At 50.5% G+C, this 16943-nt stretch overlaps 1 protein-coding gene and 1 pseudogene across 3 annotated transcripts in view; one reads left to right on the forward strand and one right to left on the reverse strand.

Annotated features, from left to right (window-relative positions):
• The window catches only part of BORCS5 (BLOC-1 related complex subunit 5), a 628004-nt gene extending 617367 nt beyond the window's left edge, over positions 1-10637 (reverse strand). For 2 of the 3 annotated variants that reach the window (XM_069628712.1, XM_069628710.1), the window contains exon 1: positions 10497-10637. The gene's annotated coding sequence lies outside the window, so the exon portion shown is untranslated. The remainder of the gene's footprint in view (positions 1-10496) is intronic. The other variant, XM_069628711.1, reaches the window with a different exon arrangement.
• Positions 10638-13428: 2791 nt separating this feature from the next.
• Positions 13429-13579, forward strand: LOC138514887 (5.8S ribosomal RNA; annotated as a pseudogene).
• Positions 13580-16943: the final 3364 nt, after the last annotated feature.

The raw sequence follows: 16943 nt of genomic DNA on the forward strand, positions 1-16943 counted from the left end.
GTTAACAGTGTTGCCAGGACGCTTGGTGGGGCTTTGGAAAGGTTCAAGAGATACGAAAGTCAGGTCTGGGACCTGCACCCAATTGAGAAGAGCATCACATATCCTCTTGTTCGGCGCAGCACCTGGCAGTAAAGTGAGCAATGTCTAACAAAGGAAAGCAGCAGAATCCTAAAGGGTCTGGGACTCACACTTACAGGCCAGCAAAACAAGGTAAAAGGAAGACCAGGGGAAGAGAAACATACCCCTTGGTGGAGTATAACTGAAAATACAGTACCAAGAGAAGGGAGACGTTTTCATTCAATGACCCATCGTTTACCATCTATCATCAATTTGGGGACGTAGCCGATACTCCATAGGTTCTAGAAGCACAAAGCTTGATTATCTCTAAATCCATTTAAAATTTTATAATTAAGGGGCACTTTTAGCGAGTCTTAATATTCTTTTACAAAAAACTGTTTTCCCTAACCGCACGGACCCCATCATTCTGCTCCATAAAACACAGCCGAAATTGCTTGCTTCTTATACATTTTACTGTTTAACTGCTGCATATCCAGAGGAGTAAAGAAATCTGTGGCAGAGCTGCTGCAAGCCAAAGTCAGGTTACATTTTTCTAAATGTATCCCCCTAGGTGTGTCCCAACGAAATTCCATGCCTAGATAATCCACTTCTCTCTCCTAACCATTTAGGCTTAGTCTCACTTTCCTGACACCTCATTCTTCTTGGGGCACAGACCATAGGTGTAGTTCTCCCCCGTCCCCAATTCATTTGAAACCACTTTGGAGTACACAGAATTTACATAATTATTTCCTGAGACGTATGGGGTGCTTCAGATGAGCACGACACCATCTGCATGAAGCAGTATGCCTGTCATTTCTCTATTTAGAAAATAATTCTCAGTCAAGGCTAATGCTAGGTTTTTCCTTCCAATAGATTGTGTTGTCCATGTCTTAATGAGCACTATTTATAGAAGAAAGTTTGTTTCCTGTTGGACTCTTGCTGCTTCAGGATTGTATATCATAACACTTGACCTGTAATTGTTGAATATAACATTAAATAACAAAATGATGGGAGGGGCGCTGCTGAGAAGTGGCTGATGTAGACGCAGGACTCCGGAGCTCCTGTGAGGCCGAAAACATTCCGAATTAATATCCTGTTCAAGGTTGCTTGGAAGTGGTGAAAGGTCCCTATCCTGGTTGTGGAGGGGACCGGCGTCGACCCAGATCATTTCTGCCACTAATAGTGGTGGGGGAAGAGTGAACTGAAGCGACTGCAGCAGCAGCTGTCGGGATCACGGAGCTGCGCTGCCATCTCTGCAGCCTGAAGGCCGGGTTTGAGTGTGCATGCTCAATCAGTACTTAACGGATAGGATTTATTGACAGCAGGAATGTGGTGTGCCTGTGTTTGTGGGGTCCCAGGGGTCCAGTTTCTGTAACTTGATGTGAGCCAGGCCACTGAAATAACAGAACACGTTGAAGCTGTGTTAAGAGCGACTCGTAAATGGACACAAACAGCACAAGCCCAGCGGACTCAAGAACATGAACGCAGCGGACACCGTTTCATAAACTTCCAGTATTCCAATAAGAACTAAATATGTAAAACATATGAAAGTATCCATAACACATATATATGTACGTGTATGTGAACTAAGTGCATCATTATCACGTTAATAATGCACTTATTTCACATACACGTACATATTCGTGATAAATTCGGCTGACGGCGCATGCTCAGTCATGACTTATAGTTAAGCAGTGGGGACAGGGCTGTTAGGAAAGATTTCGTTATTGTAGGGAACTTTCCTTCCATGTGGCAACCCCTAAACTTTTTGCTATTGTTTTCAACCTGTTTTCTTGACTTTGCCAGAGAAGTGCAGCCTTCTGCCGTACTCCTCTGGGCTTTCGCTCCTTTCTTACGGGGAAACTGACATGCCCTTAAGACAGTCAGTACCGGGGAACGCTGTTTCCCGTAGTTTCTTTTATCGTGTCGCCATTTTAGAGCAACACGACACAAGAGGGCACTGTAAGCTAAGTTACAGCTCTCTTGGGTCTCTAGCCTTCTACAGACCCTAGACACTCTTGTAGGATGGTTTTTTGATCGGTGCAAGTCATTCAGGGACTGGGCTGGTGGCAGCGATCATTTGGTTTATTTTGAGCTCCTTTTGCCGTTCTGAGCACCTTTTTGCCGCGAACACAAAAGGGTGGCCCGGCTACCCAAAATGGCCGGACCACGAGGCTCCTTTGTCTCGTCCACTGTCCGTCTTGCTCCCTTTACCTTCCCCCGGGTCAGGCGACCCGGGGCCTTCCTTATTTGGGCATGTAGTTTCCCGCGAAACACGGTTGCTTTCGCGGGCTTCTACATGTCGTTTGAGTGCCCCCAGGATGTGGGCTGGGCTGTCTGGTCCCAATACACATCCTGGGTGCCAGAGAGTCTAGGGTGGTGTGAATGCCTGGGACCACTGTGGTCCGTGATTGGTCCACGTATGGTATGTGTGTTGATGAGCGGATCTCCCATTGGCTCCCCTCCGTTTTGGCGCGAAGGGAACCGTGGATAAGAGGGAGCTGGAAACACCACTACCATGTCGATCTCCTGAGTTCTTACGAACCCAGGGATACAGGAGCCAAGTATCCTGCGAACACGAGGCTGGACCGAGGAATCGCTGGTGACCCCCTGAAGAACTTCTGCTCCTCATTGCTGTCGTCCGGTGAAGCCCTTTCCACCTAAGATCGAACAAGAAGGCCTGTACTGGCGCTTCGACCTATTGGAATAGCAGGACCAGCTATTCCCGGCACCTTCATCAACTCCTGCCGTAAGCCTTCGGAAGTGTCTCTGGGCCATCCAGTTGACTGACCAGCTTACTAAGGAGTCCTGCTCTGTAATCGCCGACAGGTTGGGTGGTATTCTGAGTCCGGGGCACGCTCACACGCTTCGTTTGCTTAGCAACCCTAAGCTAGAGGTGAACGGTGCTCGTTTGGCTTGAATACACCCGGCCGTTCCGTTGCCCTGCTGTGGCGACAAAACTGTGCTTGTTTCTTCGATCGGGACGTCTTTTTACTCTGCACGACGACGAGACGTTCCCTGCTCTTCAGAACCTGCCAGAAGCTGCATCTATCGAGGAGAAGCTCGGGCCTGCTTGCTTCGGGGACCGGTGAGTAGATTAGCTAGGATCTGGTCGCCCTCCTGCAGTGCCCCTTGCTTTCCCCCGCTGTAAATACAGCACCCCTTGTCCGTACTCGCGCCCTACTTCTGCCTCACAGTGGAGGCTGCGCTAGAGTCGCGGACCGTGTTCTCCTTCATTAGGGCACCCTACAGAGCTGTCCAACGTCCTCCGAAGAGCTTCACCTTCTGCCCATTGGCACCGGCGTGTGCAGGTACTTTTGAGCGCTAGGCTCCACTCTTCGTAGGGATTGGACTACCATCTAGTTAGGGGCCTCAGAAGGCGGACATATCACACGCATTGGTTCGCACTGCCTGTTTTCCTTCCCCTGCAGGTGGATAACATATTTCGTGCTGCTAATGCTGTGAAACTGTGTATTCTGTATATATATTGGGTGGATAGTGTATGTGTTGGTTTAATATCGTTGTATATTGCTGCTTTTACTGTGGTTATTAGTTTCAAGGCCTTATAATAAATGTGTATCTATTTTTGATATAAACAACTGTTTGGAGTAGTTTGTAAGCGCTCTTGCTTTGTGTGCTCACTGCGGGCTTTCAGTCACCCTCACCCCTCTTGAGACCTAGTCTTGACCGCCGCGATTGCTACCTTGATCGGTCTGGCTTGTCCAGAGGTTACCCTGTTCCAAGTAATTAGGTTGGCCTTCTGAACTTCTGCGCCACCAGGACAGAGTTCAGAAATCCGTCTTAACAAGGGCCACCGAAACAGCAGAGGAATCTTTGTACAGATGAAAGCAGTGGGGGCAGGGGAGGGGGCGCTCAGCCATCTGTCCACATTGGCCTCTCAGCCCTTGGTGATGTTTCCCCATGCCCCCCTGGGCTCTTCACCCAGAGTGCCTAAATAAATTCACAAAGGTTTGAAGGGGCTCTCTCACTTCCCAGCGCAGTCTTCATTGGAAGGAATGGGGCAAAAATTGTGAATTTTACAGCACACGTTTCAGTACTGTGGGTGGCAAGCCATAGATTGTTTGCAAACCATTTAATGTGTCAGATAGTAGAAAGGATAATTCTGCAACACACCGTCATGTGGGTCGTTGTATCAATGTATGCCAGTAATGCTATAGTGAAACGCATCTTCATGCTGCTTGTTGCCACTCAGTATCCAGTTCGGGTCCCCTAGGGGCCGAGTTCTGCCAGCGTTGGATGGAGAATCGTATGTTGCAAATGAAGGGACAGCGTGCGGGGAGGGTGGTGGATCAGGGCAAGGCTTGACCTCTGGATTGGCTGTTGTTGCTTTAGGGGTGGGCTAGAAAATGTAAAATAAATACAAAATACGAAAGGCACTAGCTTTATACCCAACAGAAATACTCAAACAGTAGGCTAATACATGGAAACCTTTGATCCAAGTAAACAAGATACTATCTGACAAACATCGCTTTGGAGCAGATCTATCCATTTTTCTTTTATACTAAAGAGCACAATTATAAACATGGCTCAAACTTGTTGTGATTGGCATTCACTTAGAGCTGCACAGGACTCTGACAGGTGACACTAGTATTCGTTTCCTATTGTTATTACTGCATCTTGTGCCTTAAAGGAATTTATTAATAAAGAACTGTAATTAAGGAAAACACAAATGCAATAGTAATGTAGCATTCGCTGCTTGCAACAGCAAAAGATAGATGCCCGCAGCTCGTCATCATACTGGGAAGCATAGGCAGGTAGTGTTTCGCGATGTGTTTCCGAGCGCTGCCTCGGACCACGCAGGGTTGGAAGTGTTGGTTATTGGGCAGGGGTCTGTTCGGAGGTGGCAGCAGGGGTGGATTGGGAACTAAAAGAGGCCCTTGAAATAATTACTGGTACCAAAACAGGTCCTGGAAATAATATGCAAAGTGGCCCCATATTACACATTTTCAGCAAGCCCAATGCTTTTCCTATTGACAAAATGGGGAATACCACACAGAAGAGGCCCAGGGTGCAGAGGCTCACCGAGTAATCGGCAAAGTTCCCTATAGGCCAGTCCACCTCTGGGGGAACAGTATGCTGCATATGGGTTCTAGGTGTCTGCCGGAAGGTTAATGCACTGTGCCATTGTGTTTCGGGCTGCTGCCCAAAAATGGCAGAACGGTGCTTATGTGTTTTTCTGCCCTTAAAGCATGTCCCTCCCACTTCTGAGCACTGTCATGCCAAGGGGAGCGTGGGGCTCTGACTGGCGTAACAAGGGTGGGGGAGCTGGGGCACGTCGCAGGGGAAGTACAGCGAAAGGGGTAGTTGCAAAGTAGTGTCAGAGGCTGAAATGATAGTGAACGTTAAGTGGGGGCCATAGGTGTGCGGAAACGGTTGGCCCCCACAATAAGATGAAGGAGTTTTCGGTATGAGTAAACAAGGAAAGGTTAGGGGGGTTGGCTACCAGAAGAGCAGATCATGGGTAGGATGCCCTGCCCAATGTATAGAGGCGTGATGAGGAGTATGGACTGGGGGTGGCTTCGTGGTAGGACATATACTGTGTCATTCACTAATAGTTGAAAAGTATAGGCAGTGACACCCTCTAATCCGTGCAAATAAAGCAGGTATCAAGATAAAAAGGCGGGTATGAGGAGTCAACAGGCATATCATTGTCTCAAGTGTTCCTCGGGATGACGGAAGCACAAGGTGTTCATTACTCTTCAAACTGGGCTACACTGGCCAGAAACACCTAAAAAAAAAAATCCCACAATTGGACAATATACCTTTGGATTAGCGCAACATTTAACCCAGGGATCTAGCGTGGGAGGGGGGGGCGTAACACTGTGCAAGTGAATTAAGAGTACTGATGTGTGATTCAGCTGCTCTAGAAATACCTATTTCTATAAATTAAGCAAATCGGTACGTTTGGGAGGGCGAAGGGAAGAGGGCGGCCATTATTAGGGTGAAGTAAATTACTGTCTCATGACCTATACTGATACAATTTGTCTTTTGTTTCCAAGGTGGCCACGTTTTGTGGGGTCAACAAAAGGAAGAGTGGGGCCCACAGTTCCAAGACAGCTGTCCTTGGCACAGAATTGCAAATGTACTTGCACATAGTGAGTTAATAGCGTTTTTAAGAAAATAGTTAGTACAAATATGGAATGGAAGACGAAAGGGCTGCAACAGATAGGAAAATAGGTAAAGTAAGGTGAGACAAATGCCTGCTGTCATCAAAACGTAGCTGTTAGGTAGTACAATGGTGCAGTGTACTCAAACAGCTAGTACAAGGGCCGGGCCAACAGTGTTAAGGTAAGGTGCGCAAGTTCGATCCTCTTCTCCCTAAAGCGAGAATTTGCGGGGGAGAGGGGAGCTCTGGCAGGCGCAACTGGAGGGGATTAGGGGGATGCGTATACGGCAAGAAGGAAGAAAGGCAAGGGGACAATAGCACCAAAAGGGGATTCTCTCTTCCTCACTCATATGGCACGTGAATAAGATATGGTAGGAATAGCGTGCGCATACACAAGTGTTTCAAGGTGCGACGAGGCGTAGGAAGTGGCTAAGGGGGGGAAATGGGACAATGAGCTTCCTAGGACCAGTGACAATGAGGTTGCGCAAGTGCACAGAGGGGAAAGAAGGCAAGGCTGACAAGGCAGTGGGAAGGTTGCCACTTCAGTCAAACGCTCTAACATGGGAACTAACATGTGGGCTGGGCATTGCAGGTATTCTGACTTGCCGTGTTACGGACTGTTTAAAAGCCCATAATAACATTCCTCGTGTATGGGATCTGAATGGCCAGGCGGCCTGTGTTGTATTGACGAATTTGCAAGTTTGGTTTAAAAGAATTTAGCTGAGGGATTAGGAAGAGGTCCTCGACAAAGGAAAGTAGGACAATAGATATAGCACTTACAGGTTGGTGTCAAGGGAGGTAAGGGCATGTGTGACTTGAAATCAATATCCTCCCGAGAGTAGCGTATGCGGTGGTCTATCCCAAGAGGGGTAAATGTAAGGACGTTTAACAAGGGAGAAGAAGTTCACAGTGCAGGTGGAGGACGTTCAGCAAGGGAGAAGAAGTCACAGGCGGTTGGAGTACAAGATTACAAGGGATAGCTCAACTAGATGGGGGAATACGATTAATGGGTTTGAGGCCTAAGTCTCATAATAGGAGTTTAAGTTCAGTTTGAAAACAAGACAAGGGACAACGCACCGAGATTTGAGAAGCCTGTATAGTGGGAGAGAGGCGAACATCGCAGGACTATACTAGGGTCAGAAACCACAACAGGAAGGGGAAGGTAAAATTAAAGGTGATCAAGATAACTAGACTAACCATAGGAATGCGATTTTGAATGACGTCAGCATTCCGGAATGCACAGGCGAGTGCTCCAGTGGAGTATTAAAGGGGACGAAGGGCACCGAGGAGGATTCCTGGATGCTGGGCATTAAAGGGCGGAACAGACCAGGGCTAGGACTGTCTCCTGAATTTACAGTTGTGATAAACAGAGCAAGGGAAAGGAATTGCATAAAGGAGCAAGAGAGTGTGAAACGCAAAGTGTAGCGATAGCCAACGCACAGTAGCAAAAGCCCAAAACATACAAAGTTCGGGCGAACAATGTGGTGATTAGGGCATGCAAGTTGGATCCCCCTGTCCCTTAGGCAAGAATGTGTGGGGGGGGGGAAGAGGGGTGCTCTGGCTGGCGTAACAAGGAAGGTATCTGATGAAAAGGGCAAGGAACAGCGCTGAGTGTTAGGGGGCTTGAAAGGACAGTGGTTGAAAGGAATAGTGAACAAAAGGGATTTATAAGGGGTCAATGTAAACAATGAAGGAAGGGAGTGGTTGGCTTCACAGCGAGATTATGGTCTTGCTAGGGGGAGTGAACTAGTAAAGGCGAAGAGGGTTGAGTAGCAAAAGGTAAAGAAAAATGAGTACGTAAAATTATAAAAAGGTAAAGGCAAACTAAAGCAGAAATAAGCAAATTTTAATGTAAAGTGAAAGTAGGGAGTGCAAGTTAGAACCCCTTCTCCCTAAGGCAAGAATTTGCGGGGTAAAGGATGCTCTGGTGGGCACAAAGGGGGGGGGGCAAGGAGGGTATGGCACCAATAAGGATTCCTGGATGCTAGCCTAAGGCAGAACATCTCAGGACGATAACTGGGAGCAATAACCCACACATATGGGCCAAGGAAGTATAGGTAGGAGCAATAGAGATGGAAAATTTAGGTGAGACGGTAGGGAACGGTCACCAGCAAAATCCAACCAGATTTAAAAGTAATGTGTAAGTGATTAGTAAGCGAAAGCAAGAGAAGTGAAGTGTAAACACTTAAAAGGAGAAAAGGGTTAAGAAAGTAAGGGAATTAATAAATAAAAAAAATTAAAACATTTAAACAAAGATAATTATAATACAACCAGAAAGCTAAAGTATGGTGCGCAAATTGGGATCCCCTTCTCCCCAAGACAAGGATTTGCAGTATGTGGGGGTGCTCTGGCTAGTGTGATTAGGGGTCAAATGGTAAACAAAGGAAAACAAGAGTAAAGGGGAAAATAAAGTAAAAGCGAATAAGTGAAGTGTGCGAGGTCACGGGAGAGGATGGCGGCGGGGGCATAACCTCCGATGCGCCACGGGGCATGTGGAGTGTGGTGGGAGGAGGGATAGAAATTAAAAAGAAAAGTAAAGTAAAATGTGAAAAATGGGTGCAAACTGAAAGATGAAAAGTAAAATTGAGAATAAGCTAATTAATAGAAGTGGAAGCTTAAGGTAGGGCTCTCAATGCCTAGGGGAGGTTAACTGATATAAGCAAACGGGAGCTCCAAATGGGGAAAGGGACAGGCACCGGACTAGGTAAAGAGGCCTACGAAGAGGCAGGTGGGGGGGGGGGGTCTCAGGCGCAGTAAGCCGCCCAAGAGTCATGGCAGTGGTCTACGTAACTGGCATTAGGGGCTGGCAGGCACAAGGTAACAGGGCGCAGGGGGAATCCAGTTGGTCAGTAAAGGGGACAAATGTACGGAAAGAAAGCGGTGCAGCTACTTGGGGAATTGGTATAGGACTAGTGATCAGGTACCATGGGGAGCAAAGAGGGAGGGAGGAGAGGGGGGGGGGGACAGCCCCCAGGGGAATGAGGGGCAGGCAACAGCGGTAAGGGAAGGGGGCAAGTGCAATGGGGAATGAAGGAGAATTGAAAGCTAATAGGCGAGTCACACAAGCAACGGGGAGTGAGTGGTAGGCCTGGAGAACGTGTGGACAGGGCATTTTCCTACCCAGTCACTTTTTCCTACCACTGGGTGGGTTGCCCAATGCCTGCTCTCGGTAGGATTTTCTAATGGGTAGCAAAAAATTACATTACAATTCCTGTCAGATTTTCCTACCGCGTCAGATTTTCCTATCGGTAGGATTTTCTGACAGATAGCAAAAACTGACGTTACACCGGCCGCCCTTTACGCTGCCCTCCTCCCTGTGGTGATTAATATCAGTGAGGTAAACTGGATTGTGGTCGGCGATCAATGGATTAGCAGCGGGGCAGCAGTGACTGCCAGAGGATTAGTGCAGCGAGATTAATGTGAGAGCCCGGGACCCGGTGGTGCAGGGTGCTGCACGGGCTGTACTGCCTCACAAATTCATCCTGGGAATGAAGGTCCCGGTCGACCCCGGAGCCCAGCAGCGAATGGTGCACAATAAACAAAAGAAAATAAATTAATTGTTGCCAATTAAGTTGTCACCCTCCCTTTCCCCAAAAACAGGACAGGGTTTTTAAATTTTATAAAAAACCTCTCAGGATGGAGGAACAGAGGGAACAATTCCGGGACAGTTCTGGCAAAACTGCAACGTCTGGTCACTCAAGGCAGATACAGTCCGAACTGTCCTCTGTATCCGATTCCACGGACAATTACCCTCCTTACCAAAGTTTGGAAAGCTTTGGTAAGGAGGGTAATTGTACATTTCAATGCAGTTAAAACTTACATTTTTATTCGAAATGCACTGTAACGCTCACCGTTTTGAATAGCCAAAATGTAAACACAAATATAATTTAAGGTAAAACGAGGGTTCACACATCAAATAAGTGTATTTTCACAACTGTGCATGATTCTACGGTATTGTTGAATAGTGTTTCAATGTCACTATAAGTTGCACAGAACCCAGCAATGGGTTTTCATGAACAATTCTACATTTGGGATTTGTGGTCTTAGATCACTTGAATCAAATCAATTAAAGTGCCAAATTACAATTCTTAAAAAAGAAATTTAAAAAAATCCTAAATGACCCTGCCATCTGATTGTATAGTTGTATAACAGCGAGATATAAGGCCAAATGGAGCACTCTGTACACAGTAAGCTTTAAAGTGGAAAGTGCACGTTATCCCTTCAGAAAAAGGAATCCACCGTGTCTCCCAAGCCCTCCCCTATAATCCATTGAAAACAGTCATGCACAACACAAACACTTAAACAAACGCACCTGAATTTGTTTTAGGTGCCCACACAGAGCAGTAAAGCAGCGGTAAACGGTTTGAATATGGGGAGCAATTGAAGCCCAGCCAGTGCCTGTTGCCTGTCCCAAAAGCTAATGGCTACTTCCTATTTGAGAAACGGACCCAACGAATTTTCCATCTTGCTCATCACGTGAGATGCACGTTCAATTTAGGAAACGTTGATGCAGGGTAGAGACCAGTTCCCATCCGAGAAACGGACCATAGAAACGGCCGGACCAATCCTCTTCACGTGACTTCCTACTCATTGTGATTTTTTTCGGAGCAAAGAAGCGATTCTGGAGCAATTTCAGTCAGTGGGATGCGGGAAGACTGTGGCTGCCGGTGCAAGCGGGCATTTTATTCAGGATACTGGGAACGTTTCTGCAAAACCCTGGAGCGTCCGACTTGTCTTGTATTTGTCATTTTTCAGAGCGGCACCCGGGAAGGCACTGGCTGCCAGGCTGCAAGAGCAGCAGCAGTCTGTGTGCTCTTGGCTGACAGGCTGCAGGAGCAGCAGCAATTCGGGTGCTCGTGGCTGGCTTAGAACACAATTTGCGTTTCTTCGCGATACTGTGAACGTTGCTTCAAGACACCAGTTTGAGACAGGGAGCGGAAAAAATTACATTTACTTTAAAAATCATGTTCAGCTTGCGTCTGGAGGCAGGGGTAGGGACACAGTGGTGTGGGTCTGGAGGGAGGGGTAGAGATACAGTGGTGTGGGTCTGGAGGGAGGGATGGGGCACATTGGTGTGGGTTTGATGGGAGGCATGGGGACATTGGTCTGTGTCTGGGGGAGGGATGGTTCATCCCGTTTATAATGAAAATGTTGAAAAAAATAATGTTGAATGTTTTATTAATGGGGGGGGGGTCCCCCGTTCCCCCCCAAAGCCCCGTTCCCCCCCAAAGCCCCGTTTATTTTTCAACCCAAAAAACATACAAATAAAAATTAAAAAAAGTGAATTTTTTTTGTTTTTTTCCGACATTATTTTTTCGACATTTTTGTTTTCGACTTTTTTCAGTCGACATTATAACTGCACACCGGTTCATCCAGCTGTGGGTCTGGAGGGCGGGATGGGGGTATCTTGCTGTGTGGATAGAGGGATGGTGGGATCTTGGTGGGGTCTGCAATGGATGGTGGCCCATTGGTGTCGGTATGGAACCGGTGTGGGGCATCTGTTGGTCTGGCGGGTGGTATGGGGCATCCTGGCGTGGGTGGGTTGGGGACATCTGAGTGCATCTGGAGGGTGGGATGGGGCATCTTGGTGTGGCTCTGCAGGGAGGGATGGGGATATTGGTGTGGGTCTGGGAGGGATGGGGCACATGGGTGTGGGTCGGGAGGGATGGGGACATTGTTGTGGGTGTGAAGGGAGGCATAGGGCACATTTGTGTGGGTCTGGAGGGAGGGATGGGTGCTCATTGGTCGGGGAGGGATAGGGGCATCTTGTTGTGTGGGGCATCATGGTATGGGTCTTGAGGAAGGGATTGGGCATCTTGGTGGAGTCTGGATCAGAGGGGGGCATTGTTGATCTGGAATGGAGGGACGGCGTATGATGGGGGCATGTCAGGGAATGATGGAGCATGTGGGTCTGAGTGAGGGCTGAAGCACTCTGTTGGGAAGGAAGGGGGCATCTGGGTGTGAATGGAGGGATGGGGTCTGTATGCCTACAGAGAATGATGTTGGTTTATGGGAGGGGTGGGAGCATGTTGTCAAAGGGATGGGGTAATCTGGTGTGGGTATAGAGAGGGCGAATGGCAGCATCTGACTTTGACTCTGGAGGTAGAGGTGAAGCATATGGGTGTGGCTCTGAGAGGTGGAGCTTCTTGGTGTAGGTATGGAGGGACGGATGTTGGTGTCTTTGTGTGGGTTCGGAGGGAGGGATGGTGGCATGTGGGTTCAGAGGGAGGGATGGTGGCATGTGGGTCAGGAGGGAGGTGGCATTTGAATCTGGAACATGAGTTTGGAAGGAGAAATGGGGCATTTGAGTGTGAATAGGGACATGTAGTGGTATCTGCTTGTGAGTGGGGGCATGAAGGATCATTAAGCAGCCGAAGGCAGAGCCGTGGGCCCGACCTCGGTTGCATCCCAGACGTGCACACCCACAGCCCGGAGCACCTCTTGCAGAGCGGTCCAGGGTGCATTGGCAACCGGGGAGCGGGGATTCCCTTTCACAGTAGGGGGGTCCACGACCCAGCAGATGGCGGGGGACGCCTGGCAGGGTTGTTTTAACCTGCTTGGGATGTCTCCAACCACGCACCGGAAAGGGAGCACTGCGCTGCCCCCTCTCCTCACCGAGCCAGCCGGTGCGCTGGCCGGCGGCGTGCACTCCTCTCCCTGACCCGCCCACAGTTGGGCGCACCCCAGTCAGCAGGGAAGCCCCAAGTGGTGGCAGCCGGGAGCCGAGGGAAACCTGACTGCTTTCAAGAGGAACCTCCCCATGCAGACAGGGGCCTGGCGCAGCAGGCTTACTCGACGGGCGGGCGTTGAGGTTCCAGCCGCCCACATCTGTGGGCGAGCGATGGCCAGGTCGATGGCGCAGCGGGTGACCTTCCCTCTTGCCCAGGTACCTGGAGCAGGGTCTTGTGTAGCCAGGCTGGGCTTTGAAGACTCTAGCGGTCCCACCGACCCCCCTGCCTGTGCTGTCTCTGCCCCACCTCGCCTTCTGTCCCCCAGCCCCCCAAAAAGGGGAGCGGTGGGGGTCAGGGAAAGATGAGTGGATCGGGCCGGTGGCAGAGCAGCCTGCCTCCATCCCCCTGGGAAGCGCTGTGCTACTGCAGCGGTGGTAGGTTTCCCGGGCTGAGCGCCTGGATTTTGAATTTTTAAAAAACTGCAATGGTCTTGGCCAAGCTAGACAGGGCGCTGGGCTGTCTCGCACTGGCAGGGTCAGGCGGACGTCTGGAACAAAAAAAAAAGTTGGCTGTGACTCTTGCTGGTGGATCACTCGGCTCGTATGTCAAAGAAGAACGCAGCTAGCTGCGAGAATTAGTGTGAACTGTGGGACACATTGATCAACACTTCAAACACACCATGCAGCCCCGGGTTCCTCCCGGGGCTACGCCTGTCTGAGGGTTGCTTGTACATTAATCGCCCAGGGGTGTGGCTGGGGCTGTCGCAGGGACCCCGTTCCCTTCATCCCCCTAAGGTCAGATCCCGATCAGCACCGTCGTAGGATCCCTGAATCTGGAGCGTCCGGGCCTCCCCAGTTTCCCCGCCTCTTGTGGGTTTCGGGAGGGCTGGGTGGCCGGCACGCCCCGGATCTGGTGGCGGCGGCTGTGGGCCTTAAAAAAGCCTGGCACACCTTCACTCTATGCCGGGGCACCTGGCCATACTGTCTGTGGTGTCCCGTGGCTGCCGGCGCAGGATGGGCATGGATCGTGGGCCTCGTGACCATGTGGGCTTCAGCCGCAGATCGGGACAACGCACACTCTGCTGCGCCAGAGACACAGGGCTGGGGTAACCCCCTGTAAGGGCCTGAGGCCAGCTGCCCGATCTTTGTGCTCCCCCCGACTACAGCCTCAGATCAGACGTGGCGACCCGCTGAATTTAAGCATATTATTACACGGAAAGAAAGAAACTAACCAGGATTCCCTCAGTAATGGCCAGGGAAGAGCCCAGTGCCGAATCCCTGTTCAGCGCAGGTGTGGGGAAATGTGGTGTACAGAAGACCGACTCCCCGGCATCGCTCATGGGGCTCAAGTCCTTCTGCTCGAGTCTCACCCTGCGGACGGTTTTAGGCCAGTAGCGGCCTCTGGCATGCCAGGATCAGGTCTTCTTGGAGTCAGGTTGCTTGGGAATGCATCCCAGAGCATGTGGTAAACTCCATCTAAGGCTAAATACAGGCGTGAGACGGATGGCTAACAAGTACCGTAAGGGAAAGTTGAAAAGAACTTTGAAGAGAGTGTTCAATAGGGCGTGAAACCGTTGAGAGAGGTAAACTGGTGGGGTCCATGCAGTCTGTCCGCGGATTCAACGCATCAGGCAGGTCGATTGCCTGGAACAGTGGATGCCCTCGCAGGATTCCTGCCCGGGCAGACCTGGCCCCCACAGGTCGTATTTCCTCTCTGGCGGTGCACCACGACTGGCTGGGAAGACCCCATGGGGCAGGTGACTGTCTGCTTAGGCAGAGAGTGTTTGTCACCGGAATCAGTGATCTCTTTGTCAGATGAATCAGACTCTGAAGTTACCCCCTCCCCTAACTCCTCACCTTCTTCTTCTTTCCAGGTACCCTTCTTTTCTCTTCTCCGTGAAGGTTCCTTTTTTTTATGGAGGTAGGGACGAGTCCGAAAGGAAGCCACCGTGTCTCCAATAAGGAAGACCAGGGGGCTCCTCTCCCGGAAACGCCCAGGAGGGGAAAAAGCCTATGAGGCACAAAAAACCCCTGGTTTCTACAATGTTCGTTGGTTGTGGTACCGCTGTGAATCTCTGGAAGGGTGTGTAGAACAGGAGACCTGGGGGTACTCTGTGGAATGGTACCCGGGAAGGGCAATAGTCCAAGGCCAGCCAAGAACAAACAAAGGCGCCTGATATCAACCAATTTTCCCAAACGGTAAGCGAAGGCAGTCCAAAAAGGCAGGCAGGAATCCGGTACACGGTAAGCAAATAGGCAGGTATCCAAGACGGCAAGAAGAGGCAGTCCAGAGAACAGGCAAGGATCCGGTACACTGTAGGGCAAGGGCAGAGGTATCCAGAAAACAGGAGAGTCTGGCGGGAGAAAAAACCCCGAAAGGAAGAATAAGAGAAAACAAGGAAACCAGAAAGGGAAGAAAGGAAAGCGTAGAACGGAGAAGGGAGGAAGGGAGGTAAAAGGCTGAAAGGAGAAGAAGAAGGCGGGTACGAGAAAAGATACGGGAAAGGAGAAAAAGAAAAGACCAGTGCAGTGGGAAACCAGACGGGAGGAGAGGCGCCAGGAAAAGGCGCGAGGTTCCACACAGGGGAAAGTGCTGAAGGCACGAACAAAAGGGAGGCGAACGGGAACAGCAGGCAAGGCGCTGAAGGTCCGAAACCCGGAAGCGTTGCGACGCATCCCCGACCCGGAAAGAGCTGGTAAAGACTCTGAGCCGGGGAGCGTCACAACCAATGGAATCAGGGCAGAAGAGAGAAACACAGGAAAAGGGGGCGTGGCTAAGCGGAGGCTGAACGGAACGAAACTAGCATCCGCGTCGCCATCGGCTCCACAAACGCCAGGTACTACATGGTATGACAGTGTTGCAGCCCCCTGACAGCAGTTTTGCTGTGTCCACGGGGCTGAGGGAGATTGACCTCTGCTGTGCCCTTCTCCGGCACCCGTACTGGCCCCTCTTGGGGGTCGCCGGGAGACAGGGCTCCCGATGCGACTGCGGCAGACGACCCTCAGTGCACCCCGACCACGTCGTGCCGCTGGGTGGGGAGGCCCACAAAGGGCGCCAGGGGTCTGAGGTGATGTTGGTTAACCACCCAACCTGTCTTGAATCACGGGCCAAGGAGTCGAGTCGGATGGCCAAATGAAACCCTGTGGTGCAAAGAAGGTGAGGGCCAGTGTGTGCCGATTGCAGTGGAATCCCGCCACAGTGAACGCACCACCGACCTGTCTCGCCCACTCTGTCAGGGAGATGGAGCATGAACATGTGTGGTAGGACCCGAGATGGTGAACTAGGCCTGGTGGAGGTCCGTAGCGGTCCTGATGTGTAAATCAGTCGTCTGACCTGGGTATAGGGGCAAAAAACAAATCGAACCATCTAGTAGCTGGTTCCCTCTGGAGTTTCCCTAAGGAAGCTGGCGCACGGAAACCCCACTTTTATCTGGTAAAGCGAATGATTAGAGGTCTTGAGGCCAAAATGATCTCAACCTAGTCTCAAACTTTAAATGGGTAAGAAGCCCGGCTTGCTAGCATGGAGCCGGGCATTGAATGCAAGTGGGCATGCGCTGCGGGATGAACAGAATGGCGGGTTAAGGCACCCGATGCCGACGCTCATCAGACCCCAGAAAATGTGTTGGTTGATATATACAGCAGGACGGTGGCCATGGAAGTCGGAATCTGCTAAGGAGCCCCGAGGAGAGTTCTCCTTTTCTTTGTGAAGTGCAGGGCACCCTGGAATGGGTTTGCCCTGAGAGAGGGGCACGAGCCTTGGAAAGCACTGCGGTTCCGGCGGCGTGCAGTGAACTCTCGCTGGCCCTTGAAAATCTGGGGGAGATGGTGTAAATCTCACGCCGGGCCGTACTCCTATGTGCAGCAGGTCTCCAAGGTGAACAGCCTCTGGCATGTTGGAACAATGTAGCTAAGGGAAGTCGGCAAGTCAGATCTGTAACTTCAGGATAAGGATTGGCTCTAAGGGCTGGGGTGCAAAGTGAGGCTGGGTGCGCGCCACGGCTGGACGAGGCGTCTCACCCACCTCCCTCCAGGGGCAGTGCTGACTCTGGATGCGAGCCGGGCCCTGCCTGTGGATTGCCCCAGCTGTGG

Source organism: Ambystoma mexicanum, chromosome 12 (genome assembly GCF_040938575.1).
Source record: "Ambystoma mexicanum isolate Mex_15411 chromosome 12, UKY_AmexF1_1, whole genome shotgun sequence".
In the NCBI taxonomy this organism is placed as follows: Eukaryota; Metazoa; Chordata; class Amphibia; order Caudata; family Ambystomatidae; genus Ambystoma; species Ambystoma mexicanum.